This window comes from Tiliqua scincoides, chromosome 6 (genome assembly GCF_035046505.1).
Source record: "Tiliqua scincoides isolate rTilSci1 chromosome 6, rTilSci1.hap2, whole genome shotgun sequence".
NCBI lineage: Eukaryota > Metazoa > Chordata > Lepidosauria > Squamata > Scincidae > Tiliqua > Tiliqua scincoides.
This window is the reverse complement of record NC_089826.1, coordinates 55,465,105-55,485,508: the sequence shown is the minus strand read 5'-3', so window position 1 is coordinate 55,485,508 and position 20,404 is coordinate 55,465,105. Positions and strand designations below refer to the sequence as shown.

Sequence of the window (20,404 nt, the reverse complement as noted above, 5' to 3'; positions counted from 1 at the left end):
CCAGGTCTCCGTGATACATACCAGGTCGTCCTTCTCTTCCAGGATTAAATCCTGGATTAAATAGATCTTATTATTCACCGACCTGGCATTCAGAAGCAGCAGTTTCAGACTCAGGGGGCTGTTGCCAGGCATGCCAAGGGTCAGAGGGATAAGAGGAGGGCCAGAAAGAGGGACAGTCTGTCTACGACTGACCCTCCTTCTCCTGTAATGTCCAGGCCAACCCCCACCGCCATACCTTCCATGGCCCGTAACTCTAGTGATGGTGGCCTCCCTCCCCTCCCCTGAGCTCCCCCATGGTGTCAAGCACATAGTTCCGGCAGGACTGACCTACAAACCAACCAACAGCCACACAAATACAAAACTAAAACACACACACTCACAGACACACACAACAACCAACCAATGCAGCAACCCTCACCCCCCTCACACCGAGGCTTGGGCTGCTGCAAGCCTCTGCCTCTCTCACTGAGGCAGAGGTACTCCTAGTCCGTCCCTCCCTGCCCCCCTCTCACAGAGGCAGGTACACCATTCAACCCTCCTAGCCCGACTCTCACTCACGCCAGGCAATCACATTCACACTAACACTCAATTTAAAAGGCTGGTGTTGGTATGTTGACAGGCTCAAAGGCTCCAAAAATAAGGAGCAACGGCGTGGCTGGCACTTATTGATCCACAGGGAGATTGGCAGGGTGACTGGCGATGGCAGCAATAGATGTTCCGGGCTCCAGGCTCTGCTCCACAGGCGAAGAGCCATGGGCAAAGAGCCCTTCGGCTCGCGCCAAAGGCTCGTGCTGCTGGCAAGCCAGAGGGCCTAAGATGTTCCACCAACCAACCTGCAGAGAGAGCCAAATGGAGCTGGGCCAGCCACAGGCCAGGTGTCCAATCAGCCAGACCCCACCCCACTCCTACAGGCCGGCAGTCAGCAGCCTCTGGGCCTTAAAGGGCAAGCCAGAGGGCCTAAGATGTTCCACCAACCAACCTGGAGAGAGAGCCAAATGGAGCTGGGTCAGCCACAGGCCAGGTGTCCCTGATGACATGGCCTCCTGGCCTGATTCGCTCACCCCGGTTGCCACCCTCCCTCCATGCCACCTCCTCTGTGCCCTCCTCTGCCCTGGACTTAACTGGTCCAGAAGGTGTCCCTTTGACTGTCAGCATCAGGCGAAAACTCCAGCCTTCCCACTGTTATGCTGGCTAGAAGCACTTTTTTAAGGAAAAGTGGAGTATAAATCTGAAATACAATAGATTGCTGGTCTGATAGAGCTAAAATCAATACTTACTATGTTTTATTTATGAATAACATCTCAGTATGAAGGATTGCGTTCACAACACTGCCAAGTGGATGAATCTTTCTCCTTTTTCTACTGTGGAAGGCTACTGAAACGGTTTCCCCAAGGAAAGACTGCATGACCCATTGTAGTCAAACTTTTTTTTGACAGGTTAAATTTATTCATACTTGCAAAATGCTTTTGTTCAGTGATACTAATGCTTTCTGATAATAGGAATAAGGAGATAATAAGGGAGGATCTGATAAAATCCTGAATTTTCCCTTTTGCACACCATGTGAAGTGTTGGAACTCCAAAATAATTATTTGTCTCCCACTGATCCAAGGTTCAGAAATGCAAATTCCTTTCCAGACTGCAGTACTCAATCAATTTGCATTCCAAATCAGATTGCAGAGCTCCCCAAACAAGCGGGTGCCCCTATAGTGTACTTAACCTCTGCCTTTCCTCAGCACTCCATAACACTGTTGTATTTTATTACATCATATTGAAGTGCTCCCTCCTTATGAGTTGTAGCATGCAGATGAAATTACATCTTTCTGCATCAGCAAAGCAGTTTAAAGCATTTGTATTTACCTATTTAATGTATATTTGCTGCCTTCCCATAAAAATTGATCCACCAAAATCATTTTAAGTCACAAACAATGCACTAGTTTGGTCAGATATATGAGCACTACTTAATATCACTGGGAAACCATTTAAAGAGCCGATTTGCCAGAAATTAAAAGGTTGGACTTCATGGCTAATATTGCGTGTATGTGTGTGTATATGTACTTATACATGTGTGTACATGTTCACATGCAGTGTATATGCGTGCATGCACACAAAAATACAAACTTGAAGCCTTTCAGAATTTAGTTTAGATGGAATATTTAAAAATGCTTATATTCCAGAAAGATGGGGATGACATGGCTAACGAAAATGATATAAAATGTCAGTGGAGTATGGTAAGGGGGAAGCAAGTATTGCAATACAGCAGCATCCAAAGTGACAGGCATCTGGGCTTTCCCACTTTCGTAGCAAATAGGGGGAATTATGGGTTCATGGTCTGTTTCATGTTAGGAAGACACCCCTCCATCTGTTCTCAGTGCAGCCTGTTTCCAATTTAAAGCACAGATTTCAATGCACACATCAATTTTTCCCCCCTCCCCGTTTTATATGCAAAGTGAGCCTTATGAATCACAGTGACACAGCTACTGGGACCCCGACCAAAATTTCCCCCTAAATTCACAGGCTCTTCATTTGAATACTTGCTTACGGTGGTATACAATGGAGAGCATAGAGAAGAAAAATTGATAATCTTCATGGCAGAGTAATTTGAATGAAATTGCACTTGACAGCCTGTCTCCAAGCAGGCAAGGAGAGTGAGGGGAGCCTGAGCTAAGCTCTGAGGACCTGCCTAAGCTACTGCTCTTGGAGCTTCCCGGGGGAAATAAATCCAGTTTTCCCAACATCCGAGTGAGGCTTTTGATTAAACCTGTGCAGCCGTCTCTCGTGAAGAAAGGTAACCATGGAAGAAAACATGGAAGAGGGACAGACACAAAAAGGTATTGTGATGAACGAGTTTGTTTTTTGTGTAAGTGGGTTGTTTACCTCTCTATTTGTGCTTTCTACCTCTGCATGTTGTGAAAATCTGCGTGGAGATGATGGGGGGGGAATGGTTTTTTTTCTTCCATTATTTTTGGCCATTTTGCTATGTGCAACAAGGTAAAGGATCAAGATTTGCCATGTTGCTTACAACTATTTCAGGCTTCAGGAATTCGTGGCACAGTCCTATATGTGTAAGATGCTAACACTGCAAGCATTTCATGTGAACTGTTTTCCCAGACCAGTCTTTGTTAACCTTCATTTATTTCATGTTTTCACGCTTGTCTAGCTGGGTCAAGGGAGCCCAGTGTGAACTATGAGAGAGAGCCACTCACACACAACATTTGTAGCTAGTTGCATTTAGAAATCTAACAAAGTGACCATTATTTACATCTCTGAATGGGTGTCCAGCCACAACAAAGACACTGGGCATATTTTGTAAATTTCGAGTAGCGCTGCCTGTATTTCTTTCTTTCCTGCCCCTTTCTCTGGCTATTGGTCGGAAAAGCCCCGTTATGTGGTGTAGAGTGAGAAAAATGGTTGTAAATGTTGAAAGATTGAAGGTTGACATCTCTTTTCTTTCTGATTATGCACAGTGCATCTTATTTTGTTTCTGGCTATATCGAAGCTGAATAACGGTGTTCATATATTTGTGTGTATAATATCTAATGTGCCTTGTGTATTTGGACACTTCATAGTGTGCTCCCCCCCTGTGTTTTAAAAGACAGCTCCATTCTGACTGCCTTGCAATAGACCAGGTGATATCACTGCATTTTGACACTGTTGAAAGGCCCTTTTTTTCTCTGACTTCTCCAACATAGTCTCAAATCGCTGGATTTTCTGTTGCTATGTGGATCCTGGGGTTATTCAGACATGTTGCAGAGAGATTTTTTGTAGTCGGTGCAACAGCAGGGCTAGCACATTTAAATCCCACGTTCAGGCATAATTCATCTGAAAATGATTTTCTGGAATTAAAAGTGACTGATTAAAATGGTTTATGCCAATGGCACATAAACACCTAGCATCTCAGTTGCTTCTGTGATCGGTGTTTTAGGTCTGTGTTCAATTTGCCTGCTACATGTAGATGTCATGCTTTCCTCTTTGGAACTGACCCAGTTTGACTGATACAGCCTTTCTATGTTTGTTAACTCTCTGTACCGCAGATTGCTACTCTGTGTGTATATGTATATATACTATATGTGTGTTTATATCTTCACGTAAAATTTTTGTGTGTGTTAAAATGTTATTTCCCTTGGTAATTCCTTGTTCAAATAGGCATGTTTTTCCAAATGTCCTCAACATGGGCTGTTTTGACAATGCTACAAGTCTATGCATATGTGATTGCTTATTCTTTCAGCACAAGCCACTTAACCAGTTGCACATGATTTATGTTAATGAATAATCAGGTGCATGTCATGAAAAATGCATTAGCACTTATTTGGGGGTGGCTACATACCATTTTCTGAGTGGATAGTTTTAGATTTGAGAGTCTCATCTCACACATGTAGCAAGATAGCTCAAGATTATTGCTGCTAGAGAAAATTCAGTGGAGAAGGGCCAGCAAACCCCAGATTCCATGTACCTTACTGTAAGGAAAGCCTGGATGGTAGGATGTAAGAACTGGGGCCATCCTTGTCGAAAGCTGCACATGCTTACAATATAATGAGAAGTATATCTGTGAACCAATTCCAATAACAGGCACAGGCAATTCTGTGCCCATATTCAAAGGATGACCATTTGGAATAGCCAATGGCCACTCAAAAATGGTGTGATTTAACTGTGCGATTGCAACAGCTAACACAACAGACTCTTCCTCCCTGCACAATATGCCATGTGTTAGAGCTTTTTCCTCTGTGGTGGAGTCCAGCTGTGATCACAAACATTGGCAGATTTCATTTTATCTGGAGAGCAGAGGAGACTGGTCATTGCTCTGGTATTGTTTAGGGAGCAGGGCAGGAAAAAAAATGTTTACCCAGTCCTTACAAAAACAAAGCTGCTTAAACAACCGCTTTTGCTTAGTGAAGACAATTTGAGAGTCTGAATCCTGTGAGGGTATGAAAATTATGGGTTGATCTGGGAGATACTTCAGTGGCAATGAAATGCAAGCTTACAAGCCCTCTGGTCTTTTCAAGGGCTATCTTTGCCTTGGACAGGACAAGAAACCTCATTGCTTTAAGTGTATGGCAGTATGTGTAGATCATGTTATGCTCTCCTAATGTTATGGTTTGACTTGTTTGTTCTGTAACGATGTTTTTCCATACTAGAGTGTTGTGTAACGTTAATCATGACAAAATCAAACACTCCTCCCCCGCCGCTGCCATCTTGACTGAAACTACTTGTTTTTCTCTTCCTTTTCTCTGAAAAATCAGAGTCGCTGACACTAAATTGTGTCCCAGCCTTCCAAGTCCTCCTTTCTGCACCACAGCAGAATGCTTGGAGTCTCCCCTGCACAGCACATCCTAGCCCAGTCCTGCAAGCCGCTAGCAGCCATGATGGAAGCAAATAATTTCATGTCGATGCTGCTTGTAAATAATGAGGCAGATAGTTGCGCTGGATGACGTTCTGGGTCTTCCAACAGTCGTCATCACGGCATGTCATGAGCCCTACAAAAATAAGCACGTTTGGAGTGGTGAGGCTAAAGATGTTTGGCTTAATCCAATTTTGAAGTCAATGCCTGCCGATGTGCCTCCTTTCAATAGGGCACAGTATATTTACTGATGGCAAAGATCCAGTAATCCACTCCACAGTCTTTTATTGTTCTCCTAGCATGTATCTATTAGAGAGCACTGGCAGTGTGTGATGAGTTGTTTTTTGGTGTGACGAGCGTCGGTTGTGGGGAAAGTAGCCACAAAAACCAGCCCATAACGCCTGGCTCTAAGTCAGAAATTCTTGTTCGAGTCCAGTTTGTGTTTGTTCCACTCATAAAATAGAAAGAGATCACATCTACCTCCTGTTACGGGGGTAGTTACTGAATGCTCATTAAAAATGATCTAATGTAGATGACTGCAACAGAGAGAGATATCATTGTAAGTGCTATCTGTGGCAATGTTAGTAGTAGACTGCCATTATTCACTTGTATATGAAATTCTTGATTATCCTGGCTCTGTAGGCTTTTTGGTGGTGCTTTCTGAATAATGCTCTAAAGTAACAGACTGTCTGATTATCCAGATGTTTTGGGTCTTCTCCAAGCCAACTGAATAAACATTGTTTGTTCTTTTTTGTTTTTGTACTCAAATGCTAGAAAACCTTTTCCTTTCTGGGCTGCATTTCCTTCTTGCCTTCTCTAAGCCACGGCAGAGAACAGATGCAGCCACTAGGTAGAATATGTGGGTTCAGATCCCAATAGAGTTGCACATCCATTGTGCACATTGGCTCACCTGTGAGTGAAATTTTGTTGGGAACCTGAGTGGACACTTTGATGGACACTTTGCCCACATACCATATTTTTGCAGGCTTCCCGGGTTCTCGGTGGACTGCTTTGGGCTCTGTTGGTTACAGTTCTGCAAACCTGTAGTAAGGTTAGGAGGCACTGGAAGATGAGAATTGGTGCAGGAGAAACATGTCAGGCCGCTTGTAGTATAGAAGTTCTTATTCTTGCTGCACCACCGGCCGAATGTCCAGGACAGAATTTGGATTGTCAGACAGTGGTAAGAGGGCCTTCAATCTTGACTGTCAGATATAACAGAGTGATGGCAGAAGCTCCTTGAGTCTTCTTGGCTTTTCCCTGCTGGATTTCACTCTCACTACTGGTGCTGTTGCTCCTCCCTCCTACTCTTGCCTCCTTGGGCTGTGGGATGGGTGCTTTGTTAGCTTTTTCCAGTCTGGCAAGACATCTCTTCAGCCAGCATTTGATTTTCTGGTATGCATTCAGGCTTAAAGAGGTCTCAGAATGCTGTGCATGCATGCACTCTATGCTCTCTTTTTATTTCATCTGTCTTCTGCCTTTCAGAAGGCTTGACTGGGAGAGCAGAAAAGACCCTGTAACCAGCACAGATAGTTGGGAAAAAGTTCAGTAGTGGTCAGGCCCTCCAGTCTGAATCTTTTGCTTCCAGAGCTGCATGACTTAATGTCTGACACATTCATGCTGCTACATAGGATGTATTTTCAGATATTCTCCAGATGTGTGTTGAATTCTAGATTCCCCCTTGGCTGTCTCTGCATCTTGGACATTTATTGTCAACCAGACAAATACATAACTCTTACCAGATTAGATACAACTGCTGTAATGTTTTATCTATTGCAGATAAGAAGTGTCACAAGAGATAACAAGCATAGTAGATAGAGGGCGCAATCCTAACCCCTTATGTAAGTGCTTTCCAGCACTGCCATAAGGGCAGTGCAGCTCTGAGGTAAGGGAACAAACATTCCCTTACTTTGAGGAGGCCTCCGTGAGTGACACCCAACTGCAGGATGCAGCACATGTCCCACTGGCACCACTAAGCCAGTGCTGGAAAGCAATGACATGAGGGGTTAGGATTGCGCCTATAGGCTATTATATATATATAAACTGATGCCATATTTTTATTGTTTGCCATGGTTTTCTTCAAACAAGGGAATATTTTCTGGCCTTTTTTGGCCAGTTTCTGGGAGATGAATGTTTCTTTAGAACTGATGAACCTAAGCAGCCAAGATAAAACATCAAATCTTATTTTGTTTCTTCCCTATTATATATTCCTTGTTTGTTAAACTTATGATTTCTTTTTAGTGATGATGATATATTGGTTGCTCTCTATCCTAATTTTAATTTTGCTGCAGGACTAGTTCTGCAGTTTGAAAATTTTATAAAGCTTAAAAATCAAATTTTACTCTGCAAATTCAGATGTGTGTGTAGACTTGCAATAATGAGATCACTTAAATTTATTCTTGGCAGTAGAGCCAGTAGTTACTGGCCACTGCATTTTTTTTAAGGTTTACATGCAAATTATTTGGACAGTCAAACACAAAACAAACCCACCCATGAATGTGATAAATGCATAGTTACAAACATGTCTTGGATCTAGCTCTACTAACACTAGCCATGTCTTACTGACAACTCAGTTGTGCCTTTTATAATGCATAAAATTGCCCTTGCATATACAGCCATTCTGTCAAGTCTTCCGGCACACTGGAATTAGATGTGTGTGGTGTTTTGGGGGATTGAAAAGTATTCCATAATACTTTTTTTTGAAAAGGAAAAGCATCTGGGGAAAGCTGTGACCTTGAGCAGAGCTCCAGTGAAGCTCAGTGGAGTTGCTTCAACCTTTCCCCACTCTTGGGCCATCCTACTTAAAATTTTCCCCAAGTAACTTTCTGTCTCTTGGAGGAGAAGGTGCAGTGCTCGGTATCTTTTCCTCCCGATGAGTGGAAAGTATCACAGGGAAGGGGTAATTCTGAGTGGGAGAAATAACCGTAGAGCAGTGGCACAATGCCTTGCAACCTCTTCTTCCTGGCTCTTCTGGGGGCAACCATCTTGGATCTTGTGAAAGATTCAAGATGGGTGCACCTGGGGGAACAGGTGGGAGAGAGAGTCCACCAGGGACATCCTACAGTGACCTTCTGAGTGAGCCACAAAGCCTAAGGCATTACAACACACACTTTGAGAACCCCTACCCTAGAGAAAAGGGCCAAGCTCTCTCCCCACAACACACATTTTAAACCACTACTGAAGATTTCAGTCTCCAGAATCTGTTTTTTCTTTAAAGAAAGGGGGGAAGGGGTTCAAGAGGATATTTTATCCGTATTTATTTTGGATAAAGGTTTTTCCCCTTTATGTATTTGTTTTTGCTACAGAATACTCTCCTCTTCAAATAATGAATAAATTTAAATGAGGTTACTTTCCTTCACTTGTCTGTACTTGGTTGGAAACAGTAGCATTGTCTGAGTTCAGGAACAAAGAGCCACCGGAAAGTTGTTGCTGTGTTAATGTACTCCTTGGGGAGAGTACAGTTCACCGCCAGATCAATTAACTATTTTGCCCTAATAAAATTAAGCATTAAATAAAGTGATGTGCTTCAGCAGCTGATGAGATATGTTGACTGTCTGCCCGATATCCTTGGTCGATAATTTTAATAAAGAGAAATGCAATAGCAGCATTCAGCATGAAACTCAATTTATTTTAACTGCATCATTCTTCCCCTATCTAAAAAATTGTACGCTTAGAAACTACATATGCAGCAAATTCCACAGCATTGTGGAATACAGCATTGTGTATTCCTGATGTATCATTTTCAGTTTGATTCACAGTGATAAAAAGAAACATGAAGGAGATGTCAGTTACATCCCTGAATGAATTGCAGATTATCCTGTCAGTGGTGAATTTACAAGCTATTATGTGTAAGGAGAAAACTCAAAATCTCTCCTGATTTTTTGCTGAAGTTTACTCAATGCTGATAGAGTATTTGGAGATGAAATTCCTTTGTCAACATTGAGAATTATTGGTTTGGCATGGACTTCAAACAGGACACCAGAGGATGCTATTAATAGAACTTTCAGATAGCAAGATGTCTGCAAGATTTCTCATCCAATTGTCTGTGCTTTGAAGCAGAGGAACTTTTTCTTAGGGTACAGTCTTATCACATTTACCTTAGAGCAGGGGTGCCCAAAGTTTTTGGCAGGAGGGCCACATCATCTCTCTGTGTTGGGGGCCAGGGGAAAAAAAAGAATTAATTTACATTTAAAATTTGAATAAATTTACATAAGTTCATCTTTAATATATTCATTTATATGAATGAATGAAGGTCTTGCAATAGCTCCAGGCCTTTAAAAGGCCTGGCACAAAGCAAGGCCAGCCTTTTCTTCACTGCCACTGCTCCATCACAGACATGAAATAGTAAGCAGTGGAGGAAGCCCTCATCCCACAGCTCACGCAAGAGGTCAAACAGTCACCCTCACTCTGAGAGCAGTTGCATCAGGCCAGTTCAGACTCCAACAAATCTCCGGAGGACATGAGGCTCATTGGAGACTGGGGGCTCCCTGAGGGGCGCATTGGGAGTCCTCGAGGGCTGCAAGTGGCCCCAGGGCCGAGGTTTGGGCATCCCTGCCATAGAGTAAGGCCCATCCAATGCAGTGGCATTTGCTTCTGAGAAAACATGTATAGGATCACACTGCTAGATAGGTTAACACAATTCTAGAGAGAGGCCAGGATCCAAAGGAACCCACTGCTAGTTCTACATACCCAAGGAGATTTGGGTGGCCTTTTCTTGAAGGGCAGCCACTTATGCTACATGGCAAATTACTTTTGAAACGGAGGACAGTTTAAAAAACAGTTGTGATATTACTATTTAGAACAGGGGTGCTCACACTTTTTTTGGCTCGAGAGCTACTTTGAAACCCAGCAAGGCCCGGAGATCTACCAGAGTTTTTTTTACAATGTTCGCGCCATCATAACATATAACATTTATGTGTACAATGTATGTTGGTGTACCTTGAGCCCCACTGAGTATAACAGGACTTACTCCTGAGTAGACATGCCTAGGATTAGGCTGTGAGGCTGCAATCCTAGCCACACTTACCTGGGAGTAAGCCCCATTGAGTACAATGGGCCTTACTCCCGGTGTTTCCTCCCAGAGGCACCTGAAGGGAGGGGTCGGCACTCCGCGATCTACTCATTTTGCCTCGCGATCTACCGGTAGATCGCGATCCACCTATTGTGCACCCCTGATTTAGAAGATTTATATACCACTATGAGACAACCAGAAAAAGAGGCATGGGGTCTGGTATTCAAAGAGAGAAAGTTGAACAGAAACCTTACCGAGCTGGTGGGAGCTTTTGGGAATGCCTAAAATAGCCCTTTGTATCTCAGCTATAGTTCAGTGCCAACAACAGGTGCACCATGCCAAAACTGCCTGTAGGACAAAGCATTAGATTAGCAAAACAAACCCAGAGAGATCATACAAATTTAGTGTAGCACAAGAGAAACAAAAGAGGGCAAACCTCTCTGGAGTTGCTAACCTAAAAAACAAAAAACTTTGCTGGTTGTAGCCATTTATGGTGCTTCAAAAAAGGGAACTACTTTTGCAATCTATACATTTGTTAAGCTGGGATATTTGGGTGTGAGTTTCTTTAGTCTCATGGACACCATTGGAGCTAAAATTGGTCCATACCGGTCTTCTGTCTTCATCGATTTTTAGATTGCAGTGCCTCTGATTTATCCACTGGGCACCCTCTGACTCCATGGAATTTTGTAAAGTGCTTCATTTAGTTTCATTTGAGATCTGTTTGCACCTTAAATAGACAGGGTTGTATTCTAAGCCTAGTTATTTATTCTAATAGAGACTTATTGCAGAATCGTATACATGTTTTCTTAGAAATACATTCCATTGTATTCAATGGGGCTTATTCTCAGGTAAGTGTGTATAGAATTATGGCTTTAGACATTCCCAGCTAAATGTGGGATACAGAGATGGGTTTTTTTTTTTAGTGATAATGAAATAAAAACACATAACAGTTTTCTGCAATTCTTATTTCTGTAAACAAACAACAACTCCCAAATCTGTGAAATGTGAAAAAACCACCGTTCTGTAACATCTCTGCATATTCTCTAATGCAGTGTTCTCCATGTTTGTCCTCTGCTGTAACACTTCACATGGTCCAACTATTTGAAGGACCACCAGAAGTAACTGGCAGTGATGCTCTCCATGATCCCCAGGCTGCCTTGCCTCATAGCCAGGCAACATGGTATAGAACTTGCCCCAACAGGGAGCAATCTCTGAGTACATGCTTTTCTACGCTTTCTATTATACCTTTAAATCAAATTGACTGGAGAATCAATGCACTGGTTTGCGCTGAGCCTCATTAGTACTGTCAGCCAAAGAACTAGTTCCTGAACTGGGAAGAGCAGGCACCATTTTCACTCCCCTCCCCGTGGCCTGCTCTCAACTCCGTAATCCACTGGCCTTGCATTCAGTGGATGGGGAGACTGGGTTGCACAAATGTATGTTCTGTATGCATGACTGGGAACCATGGTGTGCTGTGGTCAGTGTGTGCAGCCTGTTCTCTCCTTCTGCTTGTACCCATTAGTTTTCCTCCCCCTCCATATATTCACTCACTCTGGATTTTAAAGGTGGAGCAAGACCTGGATGTTTTACAGGAGATACATCTTTCATATGATTTAAACCAGAGGTGTCCAAAGTTTTTGGCAGGAGGGCCACATCATCTCTCTGACACTGTGTGGGGGCCGGGGGGGGGGAAGAATTAATGTACATTTAAAATTTGAATAAATTTATGTAAGTTTACATAAATTAATATACTAGAGGTGGAACTTATATGAATGAATGAAGGTCTTGCAATAGCTCAAGGCCTATAAAAGGCCTTGCACAAAGCAAGCCTGGCCTTTCCTTTGCTGCTGCTACTGCATTACAGACATGAAACAGCAAGCAGTGGAGGAAGCCCTCATCCCACAGCTCATGCAAGAGGTCAAACAGTCGCCCTCATGCTGAGAGCAGTTGCATCGGGCCAGTGTGGCTCCAGCAAATCTCTGGAGGGCCAGAGGCTCATTGGAGACTAGGTGCTCCTTGAGGGCCGCATTGGGAGTCCTCGAGGGCCGCAAGTGGCCCCAGGGTTGGGGTTTGGGCACCCTGGTTTAAACCAATGGTTCTCACACTTATAGCACTAGGACCCACTTTTTAGAATGAGGATCTATCACAACCCATTGGAAGTGATGTCATGACCAGAAGTGACATCATCAAGCAGGAAAATTTTTAACAATCCTAGGCTGCAATCCTACCCAAACTTACCCCAGGAGTAAGTCTCATTGACTATCATTGTTAAAAGAATATACATCGTAGCTTGTTAAGAGTACAGGTCTATAACATTTCCCCAAATGCAGTCACATACCATGGTAGCATCAAGTCTTATAGATTAAAAGCCAGGATGGTGTAGTGGTTTGGGAGGTAGACTAAGACCTGGAAGATCCAGGTTCGAATCCCTCCTCAGCCGCAAAGCTTCCTGGTTGACCTTGGGCCGGTCACTTTCTCTCAGCCTCACCTACCTCACAGGGTTGTTGTGAGGACAACAGGAGGGGAGCAACTGTGTACACCGCCCTGAGCTCTTTGGAGGAACGGCGGTATAAAAATGTGAAAAATAAATAAAATAAAATATTGAAATGAATTCGAACCCACCTGAAATTGGCTCGCGATCCACCTAGTGGGTCCCAACCCACCAATTCTTAGATATAATGGATTTCACTTAATATGTAGCTTGAGTTTTTAAAAAGTTATCATTTTTGTCTCAAAACACTGTTGAATTGGCATATGTACCACAGCCTCTGAACAAAATAATGTCTTGGTCCACCAAATCCCTTCCAAAGTGATTATTATGTGGTCAGCATATAATGGGAAGGGTGTTGTCGGTTTCCTCTGGGGAAGAAGATCATCATGATGCCTGCTTTCACATAGAAGTTGTTTCATTCAATAAGCTGTCATTCAGTAGTGAAATCCTTTTTACTTTGAAAGAGTGCTGTAATTATTTTACAGCTACGTTCAGGGAAACAAATAGCTTCATTGATCATTTGTCCTCAAAATTCACTGCTCTGTTGAGAGGCTGGTATACAGGAGACTGTTCATTTAAACCTCGTGAAATTTTGTGGTTGATTTTATGAGCTTTGCATTGCTTTGTAACCCTTTATAACAGGGCTTTTCAGACTGGGGTGTTGCGATGCCCCAGCCTGAGGGCCCTGGCCTCTGCCCCCTTAAGGGGCAGCGGCACGATCCCCAGGATCACACTGCTCAAGGGGGCTGCAGAGACTTGGGGGTCCGCTTACCCGAACCTCCTGCAGCCTCCTGGGGGCGCAGGGAGCCCTGTGCAACCTTCTGCAGGGCTCCCTACAACTTTGAAAGCGAAAGTGGAGCAGTCCCGCCCTGCCTCCGCTAAAGTGGAAGTGGAGCACGATCACTCCACTTTCACGTCTGAAGCTGTGGGCAGCCCTGCAGAAGGTTGGGCAGGGCACCCCGCACCCTTGGGAGGTAGCAGGAGGCTTGGGTAAGTGGACCCAAGCCCCTGCAGCCCCCCTCCCCCTGCACCCGCTGCCTCCCCCGCAAGAACTTAGAGTGGCTTAAACTCTCCGTGAGAGTTTGAAAACCGCTGCTTTATAGAATAGTACCTTTTCCATCCAAACAAACGAGCAGCATTTGGGTGCCATCCCCTGACACCATTGAAGCTGGTTAATTGAATGAATGGGGTCTTGGGCTTTATGCCGTGGAATGTTTTGAGAATTAGATTGGCATGTGAAGCCATTTTTGCTGCAAAGGCTAATCAGTGTCCAAAATCCTGTCCCCTCTGCAGAATAACAGCACTGTGACTAATAGACCTCATTGAGGAGGAGCGGTCTCTAGACAGCTGTCTGCTTGGAACACAGTTCACTTGGGGGGCCATTAACCGTTGGATCAACACTCTTCTGTTGAAACCAATTGGGCTTAAAAGTGCTTAACTTTGCCTGCACTTTGTAAATGCATCATAGATCAGGGCACAGTGTCTTGTGTTCTCACTTTATTTCAGAGTTGCATTCATGGGTCTGTATGTTGTGAACTGGCATATAGGATAAAGACATGACCTTGTACAAACTTGAAGTTGGGTCTGTGGTCTGTCTAACTCAGTACAGTCTGCTTTGACTGTTAGCAGGTTCTCTAAGACTTTAGCTAGAGATCTTTCCCACGCTTGCTGCTTGCAATCACACAGAACCTGAGATCTAACTTTTAATGCAAAAACTTGTGTATCTAATGTTAAAGTACAGTCTCACTCATCAGGCCAGGGACAGTTTCTATTTGCCTTTGAACTGGCCATCACCATGCGCAGTAGCATAGCCAAAGGAGTATGTGGTTATGTGCTGTGTAAGCGCCCTTGCCCACTCGCCATCCAAACCTTTTCAGGCAGTGACTGCAGTGGACTGGAGACGCACAGCGTTGTGGCACCTGCAGTACTTATAGTGCTGGCCCCCCTCTGGCTAGACTACTGCCCGTGTAAGCACTTGGTGAACCCTGCCCAACTGTCAAGCAAGTTCATGCAAATAGGGCTCTTACATGGGTTCTGCCATAAGCATGAAGTACTAATTCACACCTATAGCGGCACCCATGATTGACAAATATACAGAACAAATGTACAGTGGGCCCATGGATTTCACTATCAATAGTCTAGAACCCGCAGGGATGACCCTACATGGGTCCTTCTCAGGCAACCAGAGCTGCTCTCTGGCTGCCTCCAGAAGGTGATCTGAAATCTTTAGGAGGCCCTGAAAGGTCACTTCCAATTTTCTGGGAAAACCAGAAGTGACATTAAAAGTCTTTGGAGGGCTGCGGGAGGATTGCTTCCAGAAGATTACAAGGCCCCCAAGACCTGCAATTCCATAATCTGTGGATTTCCTTATTCATGAGGGTCCTGGAATGGAACCCCTGCAGATAACGTGGGACGCCCTGTACATTGATTATTAGGTAATATTTACCAAATACTAGGTACAGCTAAATGCTTTACTCTGACAGTGCTGACATAAAAAGCCTTCTCCAGATTTAGTAGAACAGTTAGAATTCAGGTGTGCTGGAGGTGGATAAACAGGCTTCTGATTTCTTTCTTTCAGTTAAATGTGAGAGACTGCCAGTTAACATGACAAAATAGTGGTGGTAATGAGGAAGATACTGCTTAACCCTTTCCTTTCCCACCATTTACCTCCTCAAAATTGGCCTCCCAATGGTGCTTTCATTCTGTGGGGGAAAATAGACAGGGTGGGTGGAAAAGCAGCTTTGGGGGAGTTTGAATTCGAGTGGACAAATGGATCCGACTTGTTCACCCCTTTTCTTTGGATTGTCCCCCTCCCTTGGCCACCCTGCGAATTATTTTGTCCAACTTACTAATCCGAGCAAAAGAAGGGCTTTCATGTTAGCGAGACTGAAAATATTTCCATCTGCAATACACCAAGGGAGATTTTCTAAAACCCCACGTCCAAATAGATTATGTTTATTTTGTTCAGTTGAACCAGATACTCTGGATCACATCCTTCTTCGCTGCACTGCCCATCATAATCTCAGGTCCCACTTACCTGACCCTTTTCTTTCTTCTCTTCCTGTTTCCCTTGTTGATCCTTTCCCAATTCTCCTTAGTGATTATTCCCTTTCCATCACCAATTTGGTGGCGGAATTTTTAGCGGTAGTTTCTAAGGCAAAGGTCAGAAGCTAATACCTTGTAAAGCTGCATTTATTTGTTATGTTATGTTTTGTTATGTTATATTTATTATTGCTTGTGGACTCCCAGTATGCCAATAAAGGTTATCGAAGTGAAGCGAGTGGACAAATGGCAGGGAGGGAAAAATATTACCTCAGCTCCTTGCCCCTCACTCTTACACTCCACATTTACAGCCTAAATAAACCATTACATCTCCTGTGGAACATCTGGCTTGGCCCACATATATTCTATGAGGATGTAAATAGCAAACACTATTGTCATTCTGGTCATTTTTTCAACAGTTTCAGTAGTATGACTTTGTTAAAGAATTATATGTTCCTTGTTTAAAAATATAATAAGTGATGGGCTTATGAAACTGTTAGCTAGTCATGACAATTAGATGATTGTAACTGAAGAGCAAACCAGCCTTTTAGGTCAGCTACATTTTTATGACTGGGTCAGCTGGAATAGATCTTGCCCCCATTTGGTCTAGTCATTAAAAATTGAAGGCACCAAAGAAGCTGCTATGGGCATTTATAATATTATTTCCCAGCCTTCTTATTTGTTTGGACGCAGGGTGCTTTTTCTCTCCATTAAACAGCTGTGTACTGTCTGCCATCTGCATTGCCTAAGCTTCCAATATATCACCTTCCATTATTGCCACGCGTCCTGTCCCTTCAGCAAATATCATGTCATGGTACCCATTGTCTGCTTCATTGCATTCAACTTATACTTAAAAAATTCTGCCTTATTTACACCTTTTTTAATGTCTGTGCAAAAAAATCTGTAAAAGGCTGTTTCTAAAACCCACATTGCTAGCTTGTCAAGTGACTTTTTGAATCTTCTGCATCTACCAGAGCAAGGCCTCTGAAATCTCACATAGGCTTTGCCAGAGGGAGACTGGCATCTGGAGACTGTCTGTGCTGGGGAGGTCTTCTGATGCAGAGGTGGGTAACATATGGCTTCAGGCTGCATTCAGCTCCTCCAAGGCCTATCTGCTAGAAAAGGCCTCCCTCTCTCCCACAAAACAAACAGCTCATCAGTGAGTCACTGCATGGTGGCTGTGTGGAGAAAGTTCCCAGTAGGTCAAGTGCATATGCCACCTTCTAAGTCTGTATTTAGCATGATCTTTGATTGTAGGATTCAGTAGATTTCCTTTAGCAGTGTCTCTGTGAAGGGGTGGCCATCTTCATCTGTTACGGCAAAAACCACAAAGAACCTCCTAGCATCTCAGAGACTGACCAGTTTATTTCAGCACAAGCTTTTGTGGACCACAGTTCATTCCATCAAATGCTGTCCACAAAACCTCTGCTTTTGTACTTTCAAGATTCCTTCTGTTTCTGGTTTTAAGATGGTTGTACAACCTGAAATTTCATTGTTCTCTATCCTGCCTGACCCCTCCATTTTTCTGCATTTCAGCACACTGCCTTGTAGTAGCCAGCAGGGTATATTTTATTTCTGCAAAAGGTTTCTGAGCTTGCCGCTCAGAACATTGCAATCCTTGCTGTTATGGTCCTCCCTTCCCTTGGCAGGGGATTGAAATGCAGTGCTGCTATAGGTCAAGATTGCTTGACTTTATTGCTAAGGAGATAATTTTACAAGCTTGTTTTCTAGTCCTTTTGGGACTATGACATCTGTGCAATGGCCTGGGCCTAACCAAAAATGTGTCCTGGTCATTAAAATGAATGATAGGAGGGTCTTTTACACCTTATAAAACCAGTTACTTGGAAGAAGAAGAAAAAGTCACTTTATGTAATGCAGCTCATCACAGCTAAGTTTTCTTTACAATAGAGTAAAAAACTAATAATTTGCTTCCATGGATAACGTGTGGAAAAGCTTCCTGTAATGAAAGAGAGAGTCATAAATCCAGTAATAAATTAATCCAACAGATAGAATGAGACACACTTGCATGAAGCTAATATAATAGTACCAGTACTCCAGAACAGAGGAGGAAACTATTGTTGGCCTCCTGAGGCTTATTGAATGTGCATAGTTGGAAGTGTATTTGTGACTTTTAGGGAAGTTCTTGTTTGTTAAAATAAATTGCACAGAGAGATTCTGGAACCTTTTTTTTTTTTCCCCTGAAGCCAGCTAGTTCTTGTATTTCTATTTTCCCAGTCAATAGGGTTCTGTAACACCTCTGATGTAGTTTTCCAAATGTGCATTCTTTCAAGTGGGATAGAAATAGAACTAGAAACATTTTAGCTGAGAGCATGCATTTAAATTGTGTGTCTTCTTATTCATTACACAGTTTGTCCAGCTAAGAGATTTAACAGGAGATCAATATTGACAAGGAATATAGCATTTGATTTCTGTACAATGATCCACACAGGAATCTTTTCCTGGAGCATGTTTACTTACATTGGTCTGAAATTAGTAGGCCTGTTTTGGAACTGTATTTTTCTGTAGGAATTTCTAGGATTGCATAGGAATTGGTCTTTATTCTGCTCTTTTTCTTGTGGCTGGAAATAAAACCAGGATATTGTGAAAGCAGGTCTTCCCCTGCTGCGTACTGGAAAAAAAACTTGGAATGGAGCAGCACATTTGTCTAGAGCTAGTGACAACTACTGCCATTTAAACCCAGCTGATGATGCAGTTTACCAGAATAGTGAAACAGTCAATACCCACAGCTGCAAGGCCTTGTTGTGTAGCACTTCAGACCTGCATACAACTTTCAACTGTGAAAGAAAACAAAATTATTGCATTCTCTACAAACTCATCAGCTCAAACTTTCAGATAAAAAACCTTTAACTGAAAGATACTCTTTGCAAATATTTCAGTGACAGGCAGCATACATGTTTTGAATGTATATGGTGTTTGTGATGGTTTGTACAAATCACAAGCAGTTATCTGCCAAGGGAGCCTACTGTTCAAAATAGCTCAAAGAAATTTACAGACTGCCATTTGTTTGTCTGGATAACACAAGTGCTAGTGCAGCATGCTAATGCCCCAAGTTCGAACTTGGGCGACACAAATGGTCTGACATTGACTCGGTTCCTGATATCACAGAGCTGCGTGCTTGATGCTGTTTTTCTTTCTCCCTCCGCATGTGGGAGGAGAACAAGTAGTTTATAGCAGAGCCATCTGCTGGAGCTGTGACCATCTTTTCGGCTGATCTTGGTGGTGTCTGAGCCTGTAACTGGTCACGCTGCCTGAATGATTGTTATCACGAAGAATTAAGCAATTAGGTTGCATTTCTGTTCCACGAAGACTTCATAAATATTAAAAGAGAACCGGGGATGCGGTATGTTCTAATTCACATGTAGTAAGCCTCTGCAACCTTTGAACAACTAGCCCCTGGCCATGCCTTTCAAATGCTTTCTTGCAGTTTTAGTTTGGGCTTGGATTGGAGTTACTCAGACTGCCAGAGAGATTTCCAAAAGGATTTGGTCTAGAACAAACTAGAAAATAGTGTATTTGTTTTGCAGGGTGCATAGAACAGAGATAACCCAGTCTGCAGTCTGTTAAAATTGTTGAATTTAAGCCAATTTCTGTTCCTTTGAAGTAATTAGGATTCAATAAATTTTAAATCCAACTACTTTGGCTGAATAAAACTAATGTGGATTAGGCTGAAAAGAACTGCAGTCTACATCTGCATTCATTTTAAGTTTTCTTTCTTTAGACATTCATCAACAACCAACTTGGCAAAGGGAGACAGAATGAATAACTTCGCTGTGTTGTTGCAGCCCCCTTCATGTTTAGTGCTGTTTACCACATATATGGGGGGGGGAGGGCAGCAAGTTCTGCCCCTGCTACAATGCATTCACACACATGTCTGCAATTGTACCTACATGCATATACACATCTGGGAACCCTGACAAAGCAAGGTTTCCAATCATGTGCAACTGTACCTACATGCATATGCTTGTGCACATGTGGGCATGTTGTGTATATGTTGGGTGTATGGTAACGATGGATCCTGCTGTCCCCATCATAGCTTACTAGTAGTATGTGAGTAGGATTATGCTGACTGTCTGACTATTAATGAAGAATAGAAAAAATATAATTGGTGCTACCAGTGTTTCTCAACCAGTGGTGTGGGTACCACCAGTGGTACTTGAGGTGCTGTCTGGTGGTACTCATGGGACCCCTGCCACCCGGTAGTGAGACCAGGAACATGACACAACAAACCGTGGTAGGAGGCTCCAAAGCATGCTTTTCCATACTCGAAAAAGCAGTCCTGTCCACATTGATTCTCTTACTGGCATTTTTTACATTGCATCTGGCATCCCAGAAATAACTGGCAATGATGTCATTGCTAGTTACTTCCAGTTGTACTTGGAACAGGTGGACCATGTGAAGTGGTACAGGTGAGGACAATCATTGAGAAACACTGTGTTAGACTCTTCAGAAGTCCTGTTTGCTACCTACTGCGTGCAAAAGGGATTGCAAATGTAGTCTGCTTTCTTAA

The 20,404-nt window shown here is 43.1% G+C and overlaps 1 protein-coding gene across 1 annotated transcript in view; it reads left to right on the top strand.

The window, feature by feature from the left end:
• Nucleotides 1-20,404, top strand: part of GPM6A (glycoprotein M6A) — a 218,913-nt gene that overhangs the window by 91,895 nt on the left and 106,614 nt on the right. The gene's annotated exons all lie outside the window — the stretch shown is intronic.